The following is a 12553-nucleotide window of genomic DNA, read 5'->3' on the forward strand; positions in this document are numbered from 1 at the left end:
AGTGTATTGCAACTTCTGAGAAAAAGAAGACTGAGGAGTAAAGAGTGAGAGATTCTGTATTGTTTTGCTTTGTTTTTAAGGTGAAGAGAATTAGAGAAAAGATACTGGACGGCAATCTCTGACCTCCACACATGCATGCATAGCACATGCTGCTGCATAAACACATGCATTATGCATGTGCGAGCACACACACCAACTTTTAAATATCAGGCTAATTAAAATCCAAGTTTCTTAATTGACACCTCTGTTTATACTCTTTCTGTCCTTACTGAACTGCTGCAGATTTTATATTAAATGGTTGACTGACAGGAATCAGGATATCTCTCTCCTTGTGTGACATTCTCTATCTCCAGCCACTCTGTTGACCACCAAAACAGGAAACTGCTGCTCCAATGAGGCGGTGAGGAAAAGCTGCACAGTTGTTACTTTGTTGGTTCTAGGATCTTTGGGGATAGCAAAATCCACTGATGTCCCTACTCTTGCATAAAATGGTGCAATGCTTGCATAGACTCTATGTACATCACCCAAAACTCTTTCAGGCATTTCCAGATTAGTTCTATTACCTAATATAAAGTAAATGCTATGTGCATAACTGCTATACTGTACCATGTAAGGGTTAATCACAAGAAAAACACTTCTGTATATGTTTAGTACAGGTTCAATTGCTGTGTTTTATTAAATCCAAAGAAATGGAGCCTCTAGAAAACAGGGCTTCACTGCATCTAATGTTTCAAAGTGTTATTTTGTTTTAAAGGTTAAGAGGTATTAAATAGAAAAAGAGAGGGGAGGGAAGAAAGAGGGAAACATGATTACATATACACACCAGATTTATAACAAAATTCTAAATTTAATAACAATGTATAAACATTCCTGTAAGCCTACTCAATGAGACAGAGGGTGTCAAGGCTGCTTATCTTTCCCACAAATCTAGTTTTATTTTCTGTCATAAATCTGTAATCTCCGCTACCAATATTCAATAGCAGGAATCCAGAGCTGAGCAAAACCCATTTGAGGCAGAAAATACAGTTGGCAACAAGATGGGACCTGTCCCCATGTGGTTTCCAGAGGCAGGAATTAGCATCAACCAAGTGTGAATGCAGACAACAGAGGTCAGTGGTGCCAGGTTGCTTCTCTACTCTCCTGTTCATTGCACAGCTACAGAGCATCCAAGTCCTCAGCTTCTCTTCTCTCCCACCCATTGAACAGCTACAGAGCATCCAAGTCCTCAGCACCATAGAGAGATGCGTTCAATGCTACAGCATGTTGTTTAAAGTCTAGTTGAAGGGATGGAAACTAGAATATATTGAATGTTTACTCCATGGTGTGAGAATGTTAGACAGCTAGTTAGATATTAGCAGGCCTGGAAGAAACTGGGGATGGACTCCTGTCAGAACCAACAGTCTGTAAAACCAAGAACTGGTGCTGTAGGACTCGAATCACAGGTTGACCCTGTGTGAAGATATGACATCCTAAACTGCTCTGAAAGTCATTAATAGGTTGCTATTTAAACTTGATTCCAGGAGCCCAAAATTTTATAAGATTACTATCTAGCAGGAGGTTTTCTGTTAAAGAACAAAGACATACCATCAGTTCCTCCTCCTGTAACTGTAAATGCAAATGTGCCTGTCGGTCATCCAGGGCAGAAAATGTCCCTCAGGAAAGGTTTCTAGAGACTTTAGAACTATTAAAATGTCTTCCTAAACGGGGCTGGAGAGAAGGCTCAGAGGTTAAAAGAACTGGATGGTCTAGAGGACTCAGGGTTGACTGTCAGCACCCACATGGCAGCATTCAACTGTCTGCAACTCCACTTCCAGGAGATCTAAAGCCCTCTCCTGGTCACCTCAAGCATTGGGTATGCACATCGTATGCAGACATAAAAATCTACATGCAGAGAAAATGTCTATACACATAAAAATAAATAATAGGATTGGTTTTTTTTTTTTTTTTTTTTGGTTTTTCAAGACAGGGTTTCTCTGTGTAGCTTTGCGCCTTTCCTGGAACTCACTTGGTAGTCCAGGCTGGCCTCGAACTCACAGAGATCCGCCTGGCTCTGCCTCCCAAGTGCTGGGATTAAAGGCGTGCGCCACCACCGCCCGGCAATAATAGGTTTTTTTTAAGTCTACCTAAAGTATAAAGCCAGAAAATAGTCTCATTGACCATTGTCCACTCCCTCTGCTTCAGAGTATGATTAACTTGGCTCTACCCATCTTTGACATTACGCAATGTGTGTCTCTTACGAATATTTTTCTGAAGACCATAAGGATCAGGACACCTAAGTGAGATCCCAGTGACAAGATCAAAAAACTCTAACAAAGAATACCACTGGCATCTAAAAGAATTTGGAAGAGAGAGCAATTTACTCTACCTGTGTCATGAAGAGGATGAGCATCTTCAGGCAGAGATGGTTTGGAAGACGATCCTGGCTTTGTTAATATCAAGTTGCAAAATACTTAAAATACATTGATATTTTAGCCCTGTTCTCTGCCAAAATCCCTTGGAATTTAGTGAGAGCTAGAAATGGGTTTTGTTATCTTTTCACAATGTTCTGAGTCTTTTAGGAAGCAAATGTAGCTAAAGCTGTCTTTAAAACAGTGGCAAAAGCCAGGCATAAGCGGTACCTGCCTCTAATCCCAGCACTTGGAAGGCTGGTAGATCACTGTGCACTCAAGGCCAGCCTTGCCTACTTCAAAAATATGAAACAAAACAAGACACCTAGGGCAGAGACTAATTGTTTCCCAGGTTCCATATCTCCTTTCAGCCATACAAACTGTATCAGAATTATATACACAGCTTCCCAACAGAAGCCTGCATTTTCTAACTCTTTCATGTCTTGGCATAAATACATGGCAGTAAATTAAATAATAATATGCAAAAAGCAAATTGTATAATCTTTGGACCAGGCTTTAACAAGAAAATCACATGTCCTCTTCCCCTTTTCCACCTAATCAGCAAGCTATGGCCTGGATGTAATGGTGGGAGCCATATTTGACCACATAAACAATGTCAATATACTACAAGATGGCAAGGTGACAATATAAAATTATTCTGGGCATTTGAAGACCTGTATTAGTGTTGTCTATCCACATTTTGGTCTTATTTTGATGTCTCTGGATTATAGAGGTTTATTTTCCCTTAACTAAAATTGAAATAAGCCTTTGTTAAAACACATGTTACTAATAAAAAATTTCTCTTCACAAGGATATCTGCACATGAAATCCAGAAATTAAAGACTGCACAAAATGGAAAAGAATACGGGGATGATGTTTGAAACCTACTAAGCCTAAAGGATTTTTTGGTTTTGCTTCTTGTCTTGATCTCCCATTAATTACTGATTGCACGCCGTGTTATTTCTTTAGAGTAGACCCTGACTAAGCTTCCACGTGCCTCTTACCTTAGTATGTAATTTCCATATGGGCGGCAATAGTGTGTCTCTTGCCTCCATAAAACAAACTCCTAGACTAGAGCAGATATTCAGTACATGTTTAATGAATGCACCTGTATTCCCACTTTCATTTTTTTAAAAAATTCTTGGACACATAACCTTTATTCTGATGGTGCCAATAATCACAAAGCAAAGCTAATAATGACAGAATGGGCTGCACTATTGATTTAAACAAGCATTCCCATTTAAGAAATTAAGAGAAGCTAAACACTTTTTCAAAGTTCTCATGTAGGAAATGGAACTCAAATTCAATGATTGGTCATGATCTTTGCCCCTCACAGCAAATTCTTGGTACAAATATTACTACAGTAGATCCCTCTTATTAGTAGAGAGGTTCCTCCTGTGAGTTTTAGTGGATAACTGAATCCATGGACAGTATCAACACTCTATGGAAACTTTGGGAGTTTTCCTTATATATACATATCCACAATAAGTTTTATTTATAAATTAGGTACCATGACAGGATAGTAACACTAATGTTAAATACAATGAATTAACAATATACATAATAAATTTATATGAATGTGGTCTTTCCCTCTTAAAGACCTTGTATTAAACTTTAATGACTTTTCTTTTTATCAGTAGCTGATGATAAGTTAGTGAATTTATGGGAAGTCACATTTCAGATAAGAGAATGAGGACTATCTTGGCATTCCCATTGTACAGAAGAGAAATTCAGGCTATCAAAAGTTCAGCATTTAGCAAATGGAACTCAAAATTGTTTATCATCAAAAGGTACTTTCCTTGCTCCAACAAAGTCAGTCACACTCTCTTCCCGAACCAGCCTGGCAAAAAGCTGAACGGCAACGGAATAAATCGAAGCAGTGTCTTTAAAACAAATTAATTAGTTACAAATAACCAAACCAAGCTAATTTATATGTTCAGACTTACTAAGTAAATGCAAGGTATATCATGTTTACAAATACTTTTCCTATTTTTTATAAGGCTTCTTGTGCAGCCTAAGCTGGCCTTGAACTCAGTGTGTTGCTGAGGATGACCCTGAAATTCTTATCCTCCCTTCTCCACATTTCAACTGCTGGAATTATAGGCATGCACCACCAAACTCAGCTTATAGAATTCTTGGAGCTGAACCCAGGGTTTTGTGCATGCTAGGCAATCACTCTAAAAACTAAGCTACAACCCCATCCGTTTATGCTGTTTGCTTAATCATTGAAAACTTTCACTTTAAAAATATTAGCACAGGGACATTTTAAATTTGGTCAGTGTGTGACACAGTTACTGAAAAGTACCCTAGAATGAACAGGTGAAGCTGCTAAGGAATATAAATACTTCACAGCACAATATAAAAATATTATAACCTTGAAATCAGTTACAATCTAGCAAATTATCTGTAAGGCACTTTATTGATTATATTTATAAACTTCTTGTTACAATATCAAAACATACATAAAAGTAATTTTATAAAATGACATTGGACAGGTCTGGGAACATATAGAGCTCAACTGATAGAGTCCTGGATTCTGTTGTGTACATCCAAAACAACAAAAGAAAATACACTTACCACTATAAAATGAAATCCTAAATGTTCATTACCTAGACTGAAAAATTTGAGATTACAAAATATTTATTAATATGCCATAATGTGAGATCTGGCCTATCTAGTCTCAAAAATCAAGAAGTCATTTATAGAATCTTAATTGGACAATACTGAACCAAGCCTAAAACCGGGTCTAGCTCCTTTTTTTAACAGACAAACAAATTACTGTTCAGAAAGGAGAAACTGAATGGAGTTAGAGACAAAGCCTTATATAGATAAGAATTTACTATTCATTTGCACCGTATCATGCTGTCTGCTACCATTAAATACTCTTTAGTTTAGTTGACTCCTCTGAAAATAATGTCTGGAATATGGTACACCATTTACTCTACCAATTCATTGAACCAATCTGGGATTTTTTAAGCATCACCAGATACAAATCTTTTTACAGGAAAATGTTCAAATAGTAGAAATTGCAACATAACCCATTTCCATTTATCTCTTTCAAATGTCTAAATTTCATTATACAATAAAATTTATTAATCAAAAAAGCTTAGAGAAATAATCATGTAGAACTTTACCATAACATCATGGTCTTTCCTGGTTTCTCGTTGATAACGTAGAGTCAGAAGCAAGCACATAATCAAATTTTTAATGAGCAATTAACAGGAAACCCGAGTTTGCACATGTGTTTTCTTGGATTGAGCGTTAATCAAATTAGAAAGTTAAGTCCCAGCTGGACACTGAACAACCAATAGAAAATTTCTAACAGCCAGGGCATATCATCATTTCAAAGAAAAATAAAGATTAAAAAAATAGCATTAGTCTTCTCAAGTTGTCATTTTACTAGTGGCATGTGGGTTTTAAAGATATTTAAATGATAGGATTTTGAAACAAATTAATTTATGAATCATTTCATTTAATTTGAAGAGAATCACAGATTTGTGGATCATATTCTCCATATATTAACACTGACTTACAAGGAGTGAGATTGCCAGAAAATTCAGCAGCTGGATCATTTGATCATTTACAGTAACATTGGGATGATTGTGTGAACAATTTTAGATTTGCCATTTATCTTTCTTTCTGCCTTGCCTGCGTTTTCTCTAGTTTTTCTGTTTTTTTTTAAGACAAGGTTTTGCTTTGTAGCTTTGGAATTCTCAGTCCTCTTGCCCTCCCCTCCCAAGAGGCTGACGCTACAGGCATGCCTCGCCACACCCAGCCATATTTTGGCAGGGCATCATTTAAAACATGTTTTATTGCTTTATTCAGACTAAGACTTACTTTCTGCATTGGCTATTACTACTTAGCTGTCAGTCATTTATTCAATAAATGGGACCCAGTGATGGACAATTCCTGCTCTCATTGAACTTATCTACCTGTGAAAAGGACAGATTGTAAACAAATAAAACATGCAAAAATATATACTGTGATGATAATCTCATTTATTGCAAGTCCAGGTGAAGTCTACATATGCAGCTCAGTGACAGAATGCCTGATTAGCATATTTGAAACCCTGGGTTCCATTCGCAGCATGAAGGGAGGGAGGAAGAGATACAGGAGCATGGGGGATTCCAGACCAGCTTTGGCTCTTACACAAAGAAACTGCCTAAAAAAATGCAACGAAATAAAATTTTGAAAGGGGGACTAATCAGGATTACTTCAAGGTTTTAGTAGGAAATAAGTAAATTAATTTGCACAAAGCATCTATCATGATCCTGGACTATAATAAGCCAAGATATGAATTATTTGATGGAAAGTTTTTATTAGAAGGTACATAGCCTGATGCATGAAAGAAAATTTACCTACCAATTTGTCAAGACTTATTCCTTGCCATATCTCTCCTCAAGCTATAATTACCAATATTGACATACTTAGCTGTCAAAACAGGAATTTTTTATTCTAATAAATCCGAATTGACAGGGATGGTGATGAAGTACAGTTCATAGAGTGCTTGGCTATCATGTATGAAGCCCCGGATCCAATTCCAAGCACCATGTATACTTGGCATTATGATATATACCTGTAATATCAGCACTTGAAAGGACCAACAGGATGATCAGAAGTTCACATGAAGTATTCAGGAAGAAGTACTACATGGAAAAGGAGTAGTTATGTTTTAATGTTTCAATTTGCATGTTTGTATAGTGTGATTATTTTTTTTTCTTGAATGTGATATAAGGTATAGAAACACTGATTTGTCTGTTCATGACGTGTGAGAAGCAATGTCTGAATACATGGATGCATGCAACAGTGAAGGAACAATTCTCAGAAGAAAGAATGAAGTAATTCTGAAATATCGAACAAGAATGAGATAGGAGAGTAGGAACTGTTAAATGACCAATGACCTTACTGCTACAATTGACTTGCTGAAGCCTCATCAATTGTTTTTATAAATAAAGGAACCAATTTCTGTAAATAGTTACCAGAAATTCTTACACTCTCACTGCCAAAACATGAGGTTCCTCCTCTGGATAAAATAAATTAGGAAGTATCTCAGGATAGATATCCACTGATCATTCAAACTCCTAAAATATCAAATAATAAATAGTAAACAATCTCTTCTCTGGGATATCAAGTCTATATGCCAGAATGGATAGTAGAACCACAGATTTCCATAAAATAGAATAAGGAAGAAGCAGCCATCAGTTTTTAAAACATTAGTATTATGTATGCTACATATTAAAGTATTTATATAGACTTCAGTATCCTTCTCACATATTAATGGGTATTAAATTGTCTTTTCTTATGGATAATTACTTTGAAGTAAACTCTCCCTAAAAGTGTAGGAAGACAAGCAAGCTAACAGTAAGTCCAGTTAGATAATACTTAAAACAATCAAGGCAGGAGATAAAGCAGGATTGTCCTGTTTATCACAAAGACATCATTCCATTTATGAGACCCATAGCTTAGATTTCCACAAATCTATTTTCAAAAAGAAAAAAATGTTGTCCTCTATCCACCAGATTGCATCACAATGTCTATTTACTGCTCTACCTCCTGAATTGGGCTGCAAGACTTATATTTTGACTTATCTTTGTGCTCTTACAGTGCATATCTGCTGAAGATACAAAGGATGTGCCAGAGGAAGGAAAACTTACTGGTTTATCTTACTGGCTTTGTTCACATTTAGTTATCAGTGATGTTGACATTTTACATTATCATAGGTCTTTCAGACTGCCACACTGCCTGACAATTCTCACTAGCTATGTTCTTAAGATACCTGGTGACAAAGACAGGGCGTCAATTTCAAGTGACATAAGTGTCACTTACTATTTTCATTTTAGAGAACTCAATACCTATAAACACTATTTTTAGTAAGATTTAGTGGGATTTTCTTGCAGCCAATAATTATCCTACTTAATTTCTTAACTATGGTCTATGACATTTGAGGAAATTCCTCACTGTACCAAGCAATTGTTTATATTCTCATGCATGGTGAATCAACACCCACCCTAATCCTAGAATTTCAGGAGGGAAAGGCTGTCTTTAAAGTAATAAGAAATATTATGATACCATATCATACGGTGTCTTTCCTGCACCTTTCATTTGAAAAATCCTTCTTAATTCTGTCTCATTTCATCATGCCTATTACAAATTAATAGACCAATAGATTATTAGGCTTAACAGACATGCACAAACTCCTGATAAACAACAAAACAGAACAATATACATTGGTGTGTGTTGTGTGTTATGGGACCTAAGTTTTGGCCCAAGTGCTACCCCCACTATAAGTCTGAACACATCTTTCTTTTCCTTAGCACATCAGTGGTCTAAATCCTAAAGAAACAGTGCTGGACGTCATAGTCAACTCTACCTATACCCAGAAAACCCCTTTAAATAATCATTGCCTTTGTTACAAGGGAAGCTATCTTACACATTTTCTTACAATTTTAATAAAATATAAACCTACCTTTCAAAGTGTGCGTGGGATCCAGAAACTTCTTGTGAAATGTCTCTAGAAGCCCTGTGTAAAGCTATTACTATTAATAAAGCTAACAAGAACAGAATTTTTAATCTGTTAACTTTCTGATATCTGTAAAAGGGTATTTACTCAAACGTTGACTTCTCTTACAAAAAAAAAATGTTTAAGGAAACAGAATGTGTGTGACTGGCATAGCTCATATTGTATTCTCTTCTTCCAAAACAGAATGAATTATACTAATACTATTAATCACTGATGAGACAGTAATTAAGGAAACACATCAAGCATATTAGTACTGGCTGCGATACTATTTTTTTTACAGAAAATACATTTAAAGAATTATATACATTATACAACCAGCCAATGAAATAGAAATCACACTCGTGCAATGCAGCATTGTATGAAGACAGCACGATTCCCAAAGAGCTAGTGCACAAAATCCAGTCCTCCAGAAGAAACCTCAGGGTCACTGGGTCTTGCTGCTATTCTCATATCATCAGCAGATAAGACTCTCCTATTTATAATCCCGTCTAGTGAAAAGATTCCGCAACTTTCCTCAGGAACCATTTCCAATGTTTCACAATAAAGATTCCTGCTTAAGTCTGCCCCAAATCTCTCATGGCTCTTCTTGAGTCTGTTGCATCATCTAAGAGTAAAAAGAGGACTGATTGACTGTCTTCTGCATCTGAGTCATCAGCACATTTTAAGGTAATGATTAGGTTAGCCATCAGGCTTCTCTTTTTCTGTATCCATGAATATAACCCTTCAACAATCTGCTTTGAAGACCCATGTTGTATTCTGTAACGGACCTATGTGTGTATAGCTATGCCTTACTTAAAGGATTCCAGTAAGATCTGCCTGGATTTGATTTAAGCATCTGGAGAAACGCTGATCACTTTAAACTCAGCATTTAGAACTTTGATGTAATCTACAGAACTGCTCTTTCCCTAGGATGTTTCTCTTTCAGGATAATATTAAGCACTGTAGCTTAGATGATCTGAAATGTAATTGCATTACCAGAGTGTAAGAAATACATATTAACATATTAAAAATTCCTGGCTCCAGCTTACAAACAAAAACAAGAGCACTGCAATTTTAGCCTTGTGGTATCCTGTCCAGAGGCCAAGAAATTATTCAAGTGGTATTTCTCAGGAAACAAATGTTTAGACTCTTGGGAAGAAGCCAGAAAGCTGGAGTGGTGATGTGGTTCTTGGCTCCCCAATTATTATGTCACCAGAAAAATATTTTGGCTGAGTAGTAGATCCTTGTCCTCATTTCCAGTACACTGCAGCTTGTAAAGTTATAATCTTTGGAGAATTTCACAGTGCACTCTAAGGTGCATTTGCATGGTTGGCTTGTCATGTGGTATACATTTGAAATTTGACCTTTTGGAATTTATGAAGGTACTGCCAGCATAAAAGCTGTCTTCTTACATATTACTCCATAGAAGAGAATGAATGCCTTTCTAAGGCTTCTGTCTTTCATTGCTGAATCACATTCAGCAAGAGAGAGGAATGGTGCTTACTGTATTTAACTGTGACATGCCTTAAAATTGAAGAATAAACCCAAACACAAGCCAACTACCAACCCCATACTACCCCTCAGTACAACTACAATTTCTCATTAGATTTAATTTTGTAAATTGTATTACATATGTTATTTGTATGTGTGCATGTATGTGGTATGTGCATAAAGTCAGAGGACATGTTGTGGAAGATAATTCTTTCCTTCTAGGGAGTCACAGGATCAAACTCAGCATCAGGATTAATGTCAAATGATATGAGCAATCTTCACAGACCAGATTTAATTTTTAATTGACAAATGAAAATTGTATTTATTGACTGTACACATTAGGTCTCTTCAAATACATATGTACTGCATAATGGTAAAATGAAGTTAGGTAACATAATACATTACCTGACATACTTACAATTTTGTGTTGAGAAATGTACTCTCTTCATAATTTTTCAAGAACACATCATTAACTATAGTCATCATGTTACATGATAGATCTAGTTAGCTCATTCCTACTGTCTAACTGAGCCTTTGCATCCTTTGACCAATATCTCACTGTTACCTAGAAACTACCATTCTACTTTCTTTTCTTAAGCTGTTTTAGATTTCAAATACAAGTGAGGACAAAGTATTTATCTTTCTATGTCTAGTTTATTTCATTTAACATAATATCCTTTAGGACCACCCATGTTATCATAAATGACATGAATTCTTTCTTCATTTGGGACTGAATAGTATTCCATGGTGAATATATGCCACATTTGTGTTATATATCCATTAGTTGATGGACACTTAAATTATTTACATTTATTTTCAATTATGAATAATGTCATAATAAATATTGGTATGAGAGTGCCTCTTTAGCATATCGAAAGAAGTTTATTTGAATAAACATCAAGTCAGGATGTTGGGTATTCCATCTTAGTCCTATCTGCAAATTTGGAGACATCTCCACACTGTTTTCTAAAATGGCTGTACTAGTTTCCACTCCCACCAAGAAAGTACAAGCGTTCCAATTCTTCCAACATCTACGCAGCAGTCATTATCCTTTCTAATTCTGTTAACACCTGTTCTAACAAATTCCTTCTATTTATACTTTTTAGAAAAATGGTTCTTCTTAATATCTGATATTTAGCTACTTATTGTTTATTTGTAATTTGTTTCCTGTCTCCCTCTTCAATATTCTCATCTCTATGAAGCAGATAGTTGTACTCTCTAATTAAGTCTCAAATGCCTAAAATAGATCAACTGCTTCATAAATATGTTCTAAGTGAATTAATGAATGAAAAATCACTATGGAGAATACCAAGAATATTTGGTTGATACTGTAGCATGTTTCATTTCTCTAAGCTAGTGAATCCAGCCTTCACCACTAAAATTAGTAAGCTTATAATACATTTACAATTCATTCTGTTACATGTTACCGTCGGGTAGCTTTTTCATTTATGTATTCATTTCAAAATAATCACTCACTGTTACAAGCTGCACATTACCATCATTTATATAAATATGCCCATTCATGTACACGACCACACATGTCTTATTTACAAGCAGGACATACACACAAGAAGCAAAGGTATAAAGGGAAGAGGAAAAGCAGAGAAGGAAAGTGGAACTAAAATGAAAAAGCTCTGAACTGTTTTGTGGAGTGTTCAAAGTGCAAGCGGCTGTGGAGAACTGATGAGAGAGGGTATAACGCAATCCAGAAAAAGAAATGAAAGTTGACATGCAAGGCTGTGGAGAAGCATCTCACCTGGATTGCTCCATTTTCCCTTAACTTTGACCTGCTACACTTAAGTCACTCCACATTCCTTGGATTCCTGTTCCTCAGATCCCCATTCACTAACACTGACATGTCTCCCAAAGCTCCACATGCCCTGGGCTTTATACAAACTGCTAGCATGGATTTCCTGAAACTAAAAGGGGGAAAAGGTGTTCAGTTACTTTACTTAAAATAGAAATGAAGCAGGAGACTCAAGCTCTCCTGGGTATCAGCTTTGACTTCTTGGGAAATGAGCCACACGGAGACAAAGGAGCTACCCCACTGCGTTCCCAGCAAATGCTTTCCACGATCATTTCTTATCAATTAGTGAGTTCCTTTTAAGTACAATTGACTGAAAGAACAAAGAGAATGCTGACACTTGGAATGTAAGAAACATTTAGAAATTGCTAT

At 36.2% G+C, this 12553-nt stretch overlaps 1 protein-coding gene across 1 annotated transcript in view; it reads right to left on the bottom strand.

Annotated features, from left to right (window-relative positions):
- The window catches only part of Il13ra2 (interleukin 13 receptor subunit alpha 2), a 56125-nt gene extending 43896 nt beyond the window's left edge, over positions 1–12229 (bottom strand). The window contains exon 1 of the mRNA XM_052746586.1: positions 12134–12229. The gene's annotated coding sequence lies outside the window, so the exon portion shown is untranslated. The remainder of the gene's footprint in view (positions 1–12133) is intronic.
- Between the last annotated feature and the right edge of the window lie 324 nt (positions 12230–12553).

The sequence above is a fragment of the Peromyscus californicus genome, unplaced genomic scaffold, assembly GCF_007827085.1.
Source record: "Peromyscus californicus insignis strain IS unplaced genomic scaffold, ASM782708v3 Scaffold_10__1_contigs__length_136768540, whole genome shotgun sequence".
NCBI classification, from domain to species: Eukaryota; Metazoa; Chordata; class Mammalia; order Rodentia; family Cricetidae; genus Peromyscus; species Peromyscus californicus.